General features: G+C 37.4%; 1 protein-coding gene across 1 annotated transcript in view; it reads left to right on the forward strand.

Moving 5' to 3' along the window:
• The first annotated feature begins 7,944 nt into the window (after nt 1–7,944).
• The window catches only part of LOC150095963 (fatty-acid amide hydrolase 2-B-like), an 81,413-nt gene continuing 76,951 nt past the window's right edge, over nt 7,945–12,406 (forward strand). Inside the window, exon 1 of the mRNA XM_090408951.1 lies at nt 7,945–8,071. The gene's annotated coding sequence lies outside the window, so the exon portion shown is untranslated. The remainder of the gene's footprint in view (nt 8,072–12,406) is intronic.

Raw genomic sequence — 12,406 nt, forward strand, 5'->3', positions numbered from 1 at the left:
TTCTACAGTCCATTTTTTAAGTTTGATTTCTTCCAGTCACTTTTCAGCTTCCAACCCTGATTGCCCAACAAGGAGAGCTGGGTCTTGTAGCCCATTTGTTGTCTGATGCCTAGGATCCCCAACATCTGACGCAGTCCACGATGACCCAGGTGTTGATTGATCCGGTATGGATCTCTTCTTACTTTTCACCATTAAGGTGGGGGGATGAAACACTGTTAATCTGGCTCCTCAGTTCAGACCTGTCTAACAAGGGTAGCCCAGAATAGCTCTCAAAATCAGTGAAGCACACAAGCCCCCCCCCCCCCCACCAAGACAAGGCCGTGTCTTCGGGAGGGGGGAGGGATTATTATTATTATTTCACTAATTTTGGAAATCGCAAATAGCGACAAACATAGTATCAAATACACAATAAACATAATTTACACACCCCCAGATAACAATCCACTCAGCTTTCTGCATGAGGTAGAAGCATGGCTAAGCGACATCGAATCCAGTACAACACATAGGCTCATTCTAATAGGAGACATTAATATAAATACTCCTGTCCACGCTTCTTCATCCACTAACACACACCTTGATATACTAAGTCAATACAACATAAACCCTACCATTAACTCCCCAACAAGAGAAGAAATACTCAATATTTCACTAACACAATCATGCATTGATCATATCAACATACGGGCTCCCATCCATACATAAACATTATCAGTAATTAACGTCAAAATTGCCGATCACAACTTTCTCTCAACTTCGTTTTATTACGTTACCTACCCCCCCCCTTTTCCCACCACCACAAAAGTTGACAAAACTCGATCATATTAAAGAGCATTGTCGACAACCTTGTAAAAAATACAGACTGGAATTGCCTACTTAAAATAAATGATCCTGTAACATTATATGAGAATTTGCAAAAAGTTCACAGAAATATACAAAAAAAAAAAGCAACGTAGGCTACACAAACGAGGCGACAATAATCCACAGATAAATGGCAACATACTAAATAGTATTACTGTAAAAGAAAATCTATGAAAAAAACTAAAAATGTCACCCAGTAACACACATTTATAAACATTATACAAAAACACAAGAAATCAACTAACAACAAAAATTCGTAAGGCAAAAGGACACTACTACTTCCAAAAATTCATGGAATATAACGACAACATGAAGCAAACATGGCTACACTTAACGAATTAGTAACTTGAAAAAAAAAGAAAACTTCAGCACAAGATTTTATTGAAAATAGGTTTCGGTCAGGATATAAACCAAGAGGAACTAGCAGACTCATTCAACCATGCCTTCATAAACAATATCAACAATTCAAAAAACACAATCTACCAAAGATCAACAAAAAACTACCGGCACAAAGTCAACAAAAAAACTATGTATTTTTCACCTGTAACAAAATAGGAACTGAAAGAAACACTTTTACAGCTAAAACCAAAGACCACTCTAGAAATAGACAAAATAAGACTCACAGACCTTTCAACACACTTTGAACAAATATATACAATACTTCTGAGACTCGTGAACATAATATTCTACAGTGGCAGTATTCCATAACAACTAAAAACTGCAATAATTACTCCAATTTACAAACATGGTAAAAGAAGCGATATAGAACTACAGACCAATAGCTACCCTACCAGTCATTTCAAAAATTCTAGAAAAACAACATGCACAAGACTACAGAACTATTTACAGAAGTACAACATCATCTCACAAAATCAGTACGGCTTTCAGAAAACAAAAAGCACCATCACTTTATTAGAAGACATCGCCGACACAATAAACAAAGCTCCCGATAAAAACAATTACGCCGTCCTTATACTGCTTGACTTAAAACCAAAGCATTTGGTACATTTGATCATGACATACTACTCACCAAACTATACTCAATAGGTATAAGAGGAACACTGCATACCTAGTTCAGGAACTATCTCTCAAACAGAAACACACAAGTAACAAAAATAGGCACATGTTACAGCCGGGGTATACAAATAAAACACGGTGTCCTTCAAGGCGCCATATTATCACCCACTTTATTCAACATATACATTAACGATGTTCATAACCTGGTCATAAGAAGGCAAATATTTCAGTACGCAGATGACACCGCATCTACTAGCAATCCACATAGACACCAACACGGCTCTCTCTAAAGCACAACAAGACCTAAATGAAATCACAACATACTTCTACCAAAACGCAATTGTAATCAATTGCACCAAAACACAGATGTTAATAATACACAACCCGAGAATCATGCTCCCCGCACCACTATCGATACACTGTCACACATACCGCTGCATTAACAAAAAAAAAAAAAAAAAAAATCTGCCAATGTCCCGAAATCGAACCTGTAACTCATGCAAAATACCTTGGTCTTTACATAGATTGCCACCTTCAATGGGCAAAATTTAATGGACATATAGACAACTACCTACACACTAAACTCCACATCATCGCAGCAAAACTCTTCCAAGTAAAAGACATTATTCCATCTAACATCAAAAAAAAAACTCCTATATCTGCGAATTCCTACTCAGATACGGTATAGAAGTCTATGCAAACACATCAAACAGCCACCTAACAAAATTAGAAATATTGCATATGAAAATTGTGTCAACAGTGATTTGGACACCTTACTCGCAACCAATATCCGACCAGCACAGGGCGATACACAGAATCCTGAGAATTAAAAATCTGAAACACTACATAATATTACTAAGGAATTACTTCAACATCACCTATCGAAACAACAGAGACACATATCGTATAACACGACCCACAACAACTCTCTACACCCCAACACCTTCAACAACTCATACGGTTTTTTGTGAGATTACATCAGATATCCACGCTACTCAACAACTACCAAGAAATTTAAAACACATAGACAACTACAGAACATTAAACATGAACTCTGGAAAATATACCAACAACGTTAATATACCATTAACACTAATATACACATCACAAATCATCAGCATCCAATGCCTACATCCCATCCATAAACAGTAACAGCAACATAAATAGTGAAGGCTGATCCCACTCTCTTCATAAAAGCTAACCCAAGCTTCGAAGTAGGCGGGATTAATCCGCCTCATTCAACTGCACGTAATCCTCATAATCAAAGACTGCACATTATGTAACAAAACAGTCAGTACGGTGTATAATAATACTGAAGATACTGATATATATATATACAGGGTGTTCGGGATAAATTTGACATATTTATAATTAATTATATTTTTTTTACAATTTTTTACATTCATATACAAGATGTCAGAAAGGATGGATAGCTGGAACCCACCTGAATCATGGAAGAGAATAACTTGTATCATGATGATTCGTGCCCGCCATCAAAATAAGGATATTACGACTGCTGCCCAATGCTCCCTGAATACAGTAAAAACAATCAGGCATGAACTAGAGACTTGCAATGGTGACTACGAGGATGTAGCAAGAAGAAAGATCCCTAGCAGACGATCTGATTGCGTTCGTACAGCAGAATTCCTCGCAAATCTGCAGGAACAGGTGTTGAAGAACCCTGGCATTAGAATTCGGGCTTTGTTCGTGGAGTTGCTAACTGTAGTCAAGCCCTGGATAACAAGGGTAGCCAATGGTAGGCCGTATGTATGGCAGCAGGATTCGGCCCCTTGCCACACCTCTGGGAAAAGTCAAAAATGGTTGTGAAAATTTCTACGACTTCACCAGTCCAAATGTTTGGCCTCCAAACTCCCCAGACCTTAACCCCATGGATTATTTTGTATGGGGCGCAGTTGAAAAAGACACCAATCGCACTTCCAGTAATACAAAAGCCCAGTTAATGGATAAAATTAAAACAGTTTTTGCGGCCCTTCCCAGGGAGACTGTAGCATCAGCTTGTTCGAGGTTCCTAAGCAGAATTGAAGCTGTGATCGATGCTCATGGTGGTTATTTTGAGTAAATCTTGTTGATAGTATTGTAATTAACTCTGCCTGTAATGTTTTTTTTGTCAATTCATTAAATTTAATAGATACAAAGAAGATTTTCTTTTTCCTTACGAAACTGTCAAATTTATCCCGAACACCCTGTATATATATGTATATGCTTTAAGGCCTGTGTAACTCAGTGGAAGTGGCGCTTGCGTCCTCTGCACTTGGTCGCTCGAAGTTTGACTTAAGTTCAAGTGTGGTCACCGACTGGAAGGACTTTTTCTAATCCTTTCTTCAACTGGATCCCGAGCTAGTCGATCTCTGGCACAGGCAAGCGGGTGTTTCCTCCTGGAAACTCGGGTTTTTCATCCAGTAAACTCAAGAAAATCGACCACAGTACCCACATTATTTCAGACAGTGACATATGCTGCTACAATTATTCATCGGTGGCTGCTACAATTAGTGACAGACATGGGCCAGCTATCTCTGATTGGCTACCAGTGGAGATTAAACTGCCCACTCAGTCTCCAGAAGCTAGACAGGGTATAAAGGCCTTGCCTACTCCCTATAAGGGAATAAAAGGCATTAGCGGATTTATTTTATTTTTTATGTAAATATTCTGTATGATGATAAATAAAATGTTATTACAGTTTTTTTTAAAAAAATATTACTGTCATACCTTCGCTTAAACTCGTTCATATCAGATGCACTCACTACTTCAACAGACAAACTGTTCCATTTACTCATGGCCCCATGATAGAAAAATCTAGCTCTTATCCCTAAGTGAAGTTTTTGTGAAAACTTAACTTCTACAGATACCCTTTGTAGTCTCCCCACTTTCAATATAATGAAAAATTTTATCAACCAGTATTCAGTAACACCTTCCCAAAAGGTTATGTTTTAGACGTCTGTCCTATCACCTCTTTCTTCTGTGTCTGGCAGTGTTTGCAGTCCACATACTCTCACTCTATCTTCGCAATCTACGTTCCATAATCTTGACAGGACTGTACTTATGCACAGTCGCACAAAGCTCTAGCTGGGAAAGAAAAAATTAGGACCGATTTAAGGCCCAAAACAATAAGGAAGTTGGCCCCGAAGCACTCTAGTGCATTGAGCCCCATCTGCCTCGGGAAAAGTGTAATTACGCACTGAATCCCGATATCATCTGTAACTCTCTTTGTAGCCTTTTCACAGCTTCTTTATCCCCTTGGAATCCGAGAGAGAGAGACCAAGGTGCGGCCTTGTAAAGAGGCAAAATGACTTCCATATCCTTACATGTCATGTCAATAATCGTTTCAACATCGCAATTATCCTCTGAGTTGTATTTGCAATTTTTGCTATGCGACCTATCAACTTCAATTTTCTCTCCACGATAATTCCAAGATCTCTAACCTCGTCAGTTACTAGAAGCATAATCCCACCAATATAATATGCTGTTCGATATCGCATCACTCCAAAGTGCAGAATTTTACACTTACCGAAATTGAATTTGCTAGCCGTAATCATTTGCCCACTTTCAATCATACTTTAAATACTGTGCAACACTTCGAATTACCTTGTCTAACTTGGCATCATCAGCAAACAACTGAAGATCTCCTATCAACTCCTTTTCAATATCATGAACAGTTGATTCCTGGGGCACAACACTGGTCACCTTGAATCTGGCAGATTCACATCCCCACCCCCATATCCCACTTGCTGATACATGTCCGTCAGCCACCCACTTATTCAAGCCAATTATGAAAATTTATTTGAAAATGAAAATCAAAATGCTTTAATTAAATATTTGTGACAAGTGAAATTTGAGTCCCAAGTCAATATCTCCTCTCCCTATTAGTTAGACTACTGCATAACAAAAAAGAAAATTAGATTACTATAGAAGTTGTATTTAACGAGAACGAGGAATGTAAAGAAAATGAAATTTTGATGAGTAATAAAGAGATTGCAGGAGCTGTTGAAAGAATAGTGTTGAGATAAATACTAATAATAATGTATTGGGATAAAGAACAATAACAATGATATAATAAATACCGTATTTTTCGGACCATAAGACGCATCTTTTTACATAGAAAAATCGACTTAAAATCGGGATGCGTCTTATGGGCCGAAGGTAACATTAAAATACGAATCTTTACACTGTACCGAAGCTGTTAGCGAAGTTCATTTACAGGCGCAATATGTTAATAAAATTAGTAAGTACGCTACTGAAGGTAGGTATCTCGCTGCATGTGGGTGAATCACCGATTTAGAGCGTCAATAGTCATTAGTATGTAAACATATGCGCTTTTGTACGGTTCATTTTTATAAGTTTAAAATTTTTATCTTAAAATTAGATAAAATGAGCGTAAAACAAAAAAAGGCTTTCATATAACGAATTATAAATTAAATGTGATAACTTATGCAAACCAATATGGAAACAGAGCAGAAGAAAGACATTCTGGTCCACCACCAACAGAAAAAATGGTTCGTTGAGTGGAGAAAACAAGAGGAACAATTAAAACTGCTATGTAAACACAAGAAAACATTCCGTTCGCACCTAGAAAAATGGCCAGAATTAGAAGTACAAATGAAAAATTGGGTAACAAATCATCGAAACATGGGAATATCTGTTTCTACGAAAATGATAATTTTTGAAGCGAAACGATGGGCAACTACTAATGGAATTTTAGATTTTACTGGATCACTGTCTTGGTGCTTTAGATTTATTAAAAGACAAGGGTTATGCATGCGCACAAAAACCACTCTAGACCAAACAATGCCGGCTGACTATGAAGCTAAAATTATAGAATTCCATAGATTTGTCATATCAGCGAGAAGGAAATTTAACTTTGAGCTTAATCAAATTGCGAACACGGATGAAGTGCCTCTAACTTTTGATGTTCCTTCAAATCGGACAGTAGATTCAAAAGACACCAAATCAATAGTGATCAAAACAACGAGTCACGAAAAAACTCACTACACTGTAGTTTTAGCTTGTTGCGCGGACGGAACAAAACTACCCCCCCCCCCCATGTTAATCTTCAAGAGAAAAACGTTACCGAGAGATGAAATTCCTCGTAGCATTATTATCCACGTTCAAGATAAAGGCTGGATGGACGAAACAGGAATGAAATTATGGATACAAAAGATATGATATGGACAAAACGTCCAGGTGCGTTGTTTAAAAAGCCTGCGATGTTAGTGTGGGATCAATTCAGAGCGCATAAAACAGAATCAACCAAGAAGCTTCTAAAAGAAATGAATACAGAATTAGCTGTCATTCCTGGAGGCCTTACAAGTCAATTACGACCCTTGGATGGATCTATTAATAAACCATTCAAAACTTTTATGCGGGAAGAGTGGGACAAATGGAGGGCAAAGCCAAATCACGATGTTAGAGCAACAGGACGTACGAAACGGCCAACAACTTCAGATGTACCTGGGTGAAAAATTCATGGGAAGCCGTGAAAGAAGAGACGATTATAAAGTCATTTAAGAAATGCGGGATAAGTAATGCGATGGATGGTACCGAAGATGGCGCAGTTTTTGAAGGGAGTGACAACAATATTTCAGACGAAAGTAATACGAACGGTGACATTAACGAGACGAGTGATAGTACTGAGAGTGAAGATGAACTGAATATTGCTAATACAAATTATTGTAACAATAAATAAAAATTAAGTAAGAATTTGTAAATATTTTTATATAATAAAATGTTTTTTCCTAAATATCGTCTCATAAATTTGGGGTGCGTCTTATCTTCCGGTGCTTCTTATCGTCCGAAAAATACGGTAATTTGCTTTACGATGTTGTTCTGACTTTATATAATCTTTTAATGCGATCTGATCACTCAAATTGGGATGGCTTCTTGATTAAATGTTATGAACTGAAAAATTCTTTGTCATTAATTGCGACCTTAATTCTTAATCAAGTTTTGTCCAACAGGCAAACAACCTTGAGAACCAGAGTACGAATTTGTGTATACGCCTCTTTCATAATGTGATACACGTACACACTCTAGATATAACAATATAATCTATGCGTACAACACGAATCGGCACGTGTATCCGTTCTATCATACTTACACGCCTTCCTGGCAACGAGTGTGTGTATGGGTTACTTAAATAACTGTTCTATGTTTAGTCTGTTACAACAGTATATCTAGGAAGGTAAGTTGTTCATTCTTGTAATAACAGACAAATTTCTGTATATGTGAAAGTTTATTATTATTTTTGGTTTGAAGTAAATTAATATTTTAAAATCTGTTGATTAAAATTTTGTAGAGCTACTTTCATAAGATAAACGGCCTCGCCTACTCCCTATATACAGGTATGAAAAGGCGTTAGCTGATATTTTTTTTTTTTTTTTTTTTTTACAAGTGAATTAATTTTTTCAATGAAACACGTGGATTGTTCACATGGAAACTAGTCCTACTATAAATTGAAACAGTCGCTTTTGCGGCCTTATTCTCTATCTCAGCTAGCACATGTAAAATATAACTTAAACTATCAGCACTGGGCAAAAAGTATTATGCAACTTGTCCTTTGGTTCTTTTAGGTCGCTTCCAATATTTTAAGATACATACTGTATATTTGTTAGGCTGACTGCGATTCTTGTACGTGTTGTGATTTTCTTTTCTTTTTTTTTTTTTTACATTTTTATTTTTTATCTCCTTTCACTATCTTTTGTCATGAGTGGCGCTGCCATATGTTTATTCATATCTATGCTAACTAAATAGGATTTGCGTAAATAACACATAGGAAAGTTGTGAGCCAACTTTTAAGCGAAATTTTAAATAGAAATGTCACGTAGTAATATTAGTGACGGATTTTTCTTGCACAGAGCCTTAGCAAAATGCCACAACGCTGAATCATTTGAAAACAACATTAAGAAAATATGCGTTTGAAGAGCTAAATGCAGCAAAATTGACATCTCACATTAGCAGTCCAACTTCTTCATATTGTCCGTTTGGCACACTCTCTATCCATTTGCACCTTATGCATAAGGCCGAGAAACGATAACTCGAGGGTGTACAGTTCTAGGCAACTCACAGCAACAGTGGAGCAAGTGCTTCACTACCTTCTAAACATCAGTTTAATATCTTGTAGTCGTATCTGGTGTTAAGCTGAAAAGAAAAGATACTACATTCTTATCTTAGCTAAAAAGGGCGAGAAGTGTAGTATTTGTTCTTATTAATTTAATAAAGCCACCTAGCGCGATTGGAAGAACAACGGAACATTGCGCCTTTCGATTTGAAAAGACTTGGGTTCGATTCTCATCGTGACGATGGAATCCTTATATGGGCTTTTTCAGTTGAAGGATGAAATTTGTCTGTACGCGGAATGAAAAATCCGGAAACACGGGTTTTTCATCCCGCGTACAGACAAATTGTCCTTCAGAACACACGCAGTTTACAGACAAAAAATACTATTGTTGGTGGTGACGATGGGCGATAGATGGCGTTGATGGTAGTAGTGTCGCAGTTGGAGAATTAAGTAGTAGTGGAGAAGATGAGATGTATTTAGCGAAGTAGAGTAGTGTGCCCTCTCACGATGAGTCCTTGGACTCCCTGGAGATGTCACGTAATAATAATAATAATCTGATATCCGCTCTATCGGTCCCCCATATATCAAACTGATTTTTGGAATGCCGCTAAGTGCGTGTAGCTTATATCATCTTTGCTATTATATTGTGCCTTCTAGGGTCACGACCGCGGTTTGAAACACACTGACCTATAGTATATCGGTGCCATGTGGAGGGGGGGAGGGAGGGAGTCCAGGTGAAGATTGATAAAGAAGAAAACTTATTATCTTATTTTATTTTTATTTTTTGAAATTGGAAGTTGTAGTATTGTTAGAAAACTTTATAAGGAAGCCTGTTCCGGAGGAAAGAGGTACATGGAATAATTGAGGAAATGGAAAAGTAGCTTCAATGTATTTGCAGTTATACTGAAAAGAAATGGTGTGTTGCTGTTGTCTTGAAAGGTGCAATAGAGAGCAGAAGAAAGATGGTTGCTATGATTTCAGTGTGGCAGTGATCACGAAGTACCCGTAAAGCAATGGAGTAATGTAGTAAGTAAGGAATTCAAAGTAAGAGACAGTCATCAACAGACTTCATCCTCTGGAACTACTAGCTAATAAGTAACCATAGTATGGATATCACCATTCAACATCCATAGTATCTCAACTTCCTCGATCATCTCTGGGCACATGCCATAGAAAGGTTTGAGAATCCTGTGAGTTGCACTTCATATTTCCAAGGGATTTGTTAAATCTGGAATAGAAGGATGCTTAGCAAATTACCACCTCAAAGTTTGCTTTCTACTCTTTTTTAATTAGGTCAGGGAATGACTCGAGTTTTCTCTCGAGTCATTAACTTTATCTTCATATAAAAAAACCAACTTTTCTCACTGACTTCAAAGTTTTTTCATAGTTTTGCCAATAACAACATTCTTAATTCTTCCTACTCATATGACATACCTTGAAGGGTTCAAACGTTCCAAGTTTCAAGATCTACAACTAGTGCCCATAAACACATCCATCTCCATACCGTCTTTTAGTGGGGTGATGAAAAGATAGTCACCTTCAATGCTTCTAAAACACAGTTTGTTTGTTTCTGTCTTTGTTTGTTTTCTAACTAAAAAGACGTTGATACTTCTCTTTCCTTTGATAACAGCTTATCAGTCAAGACCAGATCTATTTTTGGAATGACAGGAAGTTCTAACCTTTATCACTACAAACGTGTTATAGTTTTCCGAGCTTCAAAAAAAAAAAAAAAAAAAAAAAAAAAAACCTTGGCATTCTTTGCAAAAGGCGTTACTTTTTTTCAGTCCTGTAAACAAATCTCACTTCAGCCCAACTTTGGAATGATGCCCTTATATTTGGTATGATGCACCAAACATGCCTCTAATTTTTCTTGATGCCTGACTCCAACCACTAGTTTCACAAACGGTCAATGTTCGGCATTGTATCTTTTCTACCGATGTCCATGGTATTCTTCAGCTGAAATTATATTCATCATCCCCTACATTTCTGCCAAACTTACAATTTCACGAGTAACAGCTACCTAACGTCATTTTATAGTTGAATTGCTAATCCACCGAACATGCCACTCCACTATCATAAAATTAGTTTAATCCTTTATCCAAGTGTGAGCAAACAAAGTTTGCGCCTGAAAGTATCTTCAGGACTGGGGTAAGGTGGTACAACACCAGGGCAACTCGTTGCAAAGGTGGAGCAAGCTACCAACACTCCTATCTCAGTATCTCCTATAATGCAAAACACATCTCCTTGCGGATATGTCTAATGTTATGCATTAAGGGAAGGGCCACTACCCAGACTAGTTTCGACCTTTATTGAGGTCTCTTCAGTGGATCTTGCTCCACCTTTGCAACGAGTTTCCCTGGTGTTGTACCACCTTACCCCAGTCCTGAAGATACTTTCAGGACTGGGGTAAGGCACAAACTTTGTTTGCTCACACTTGGATAAAGGATTAACCTAATTTTATGATACTCTAACCAAGTGAAAAATAAACTTTCAACATGTCACTCCAATTTCTCATTTGTTCTGTATTTCTCAAAGACAAAGACTATAATCTCCAGCAATTCAAGAAGAGTATGAGCAGATTCCTTCTGTCTTAGTCTTCCGTATATATTGGTAGATGAAGATCATGAACAAACTGGTAGATCTTGTTCGGTGTTTCCCCAACTGTCAAACAACCTGATCCATTAAAATGAGATAGGAATACTGAACTGTCATCACGCAAGAATAAACAAAATAAAAGCAATGTTTATGCAGACGCCTACGTAGTATAATAGTTAATTCCATGACTAGTTCTATATGAAAGATTGTACGGACCTAGTCATGGAATTAACCTAGTCACTGTTTTACCACTCTAGCCGCAGCCGCAACTAATGTTGGCCGATATTACCTCTAATATTTGTCCACGCACGTGCTCATGCATGAAAAACAATGCATGAGACGGGAAACATGCATGCGCATGTTTCCCGTCTCATACTCGATGTGTGTTGTAGTCTGTGCTCGCGATGTTGCGAAAGTCAAAAGCTACAAATATAATTTGTTGCCTAATATCGTTGGCAACATCTTTGTTAAAAGATCTTGTTCACTGCGTGCTAAAAGTTCTATAACAGCAAATATTTAACTATCCTCGTAATATCTAAATATTTTACGAAGGACAATTTGCATGTTCTTTGACATTACCGTCAAGGAACATGCAAATTGCACTTCGTGTCAAATGCGATTTCAACACATTTCTGTCGAAATCGCATTTGCAGTCATCATCATTATTATTACGTGACATCTCCAAGGGCTCATCGCGGAAGGGTACTCTAGTTCGCTACATACATCTCACTGTCTTCCCTACTATTTAATTCCTCAAATACACACAACGGCATTACTACTACTACTTACTGCTATCAACTCCATCTACCGCACATCAATAAAAACAGCTTTTTTTTCCTCTTTTTTTTTGTTATCGCTATTGTT

Source organism: Typopeltis vanoorti, chromosome 19, assembly GCF_054136105.1.
Source record: "Typopeltis vanoorti isolate ZY-2024b chromosome 19, IOZ_Tvanoo_1.0, whole genome shotgun sequence".
Lineage (NCBI taxonomy): Eukaryota > Metazoa > Arthropoda > Arachnida > Uropygi > Thelyphonidae > Typopeltis > Typopeltis vanoorti.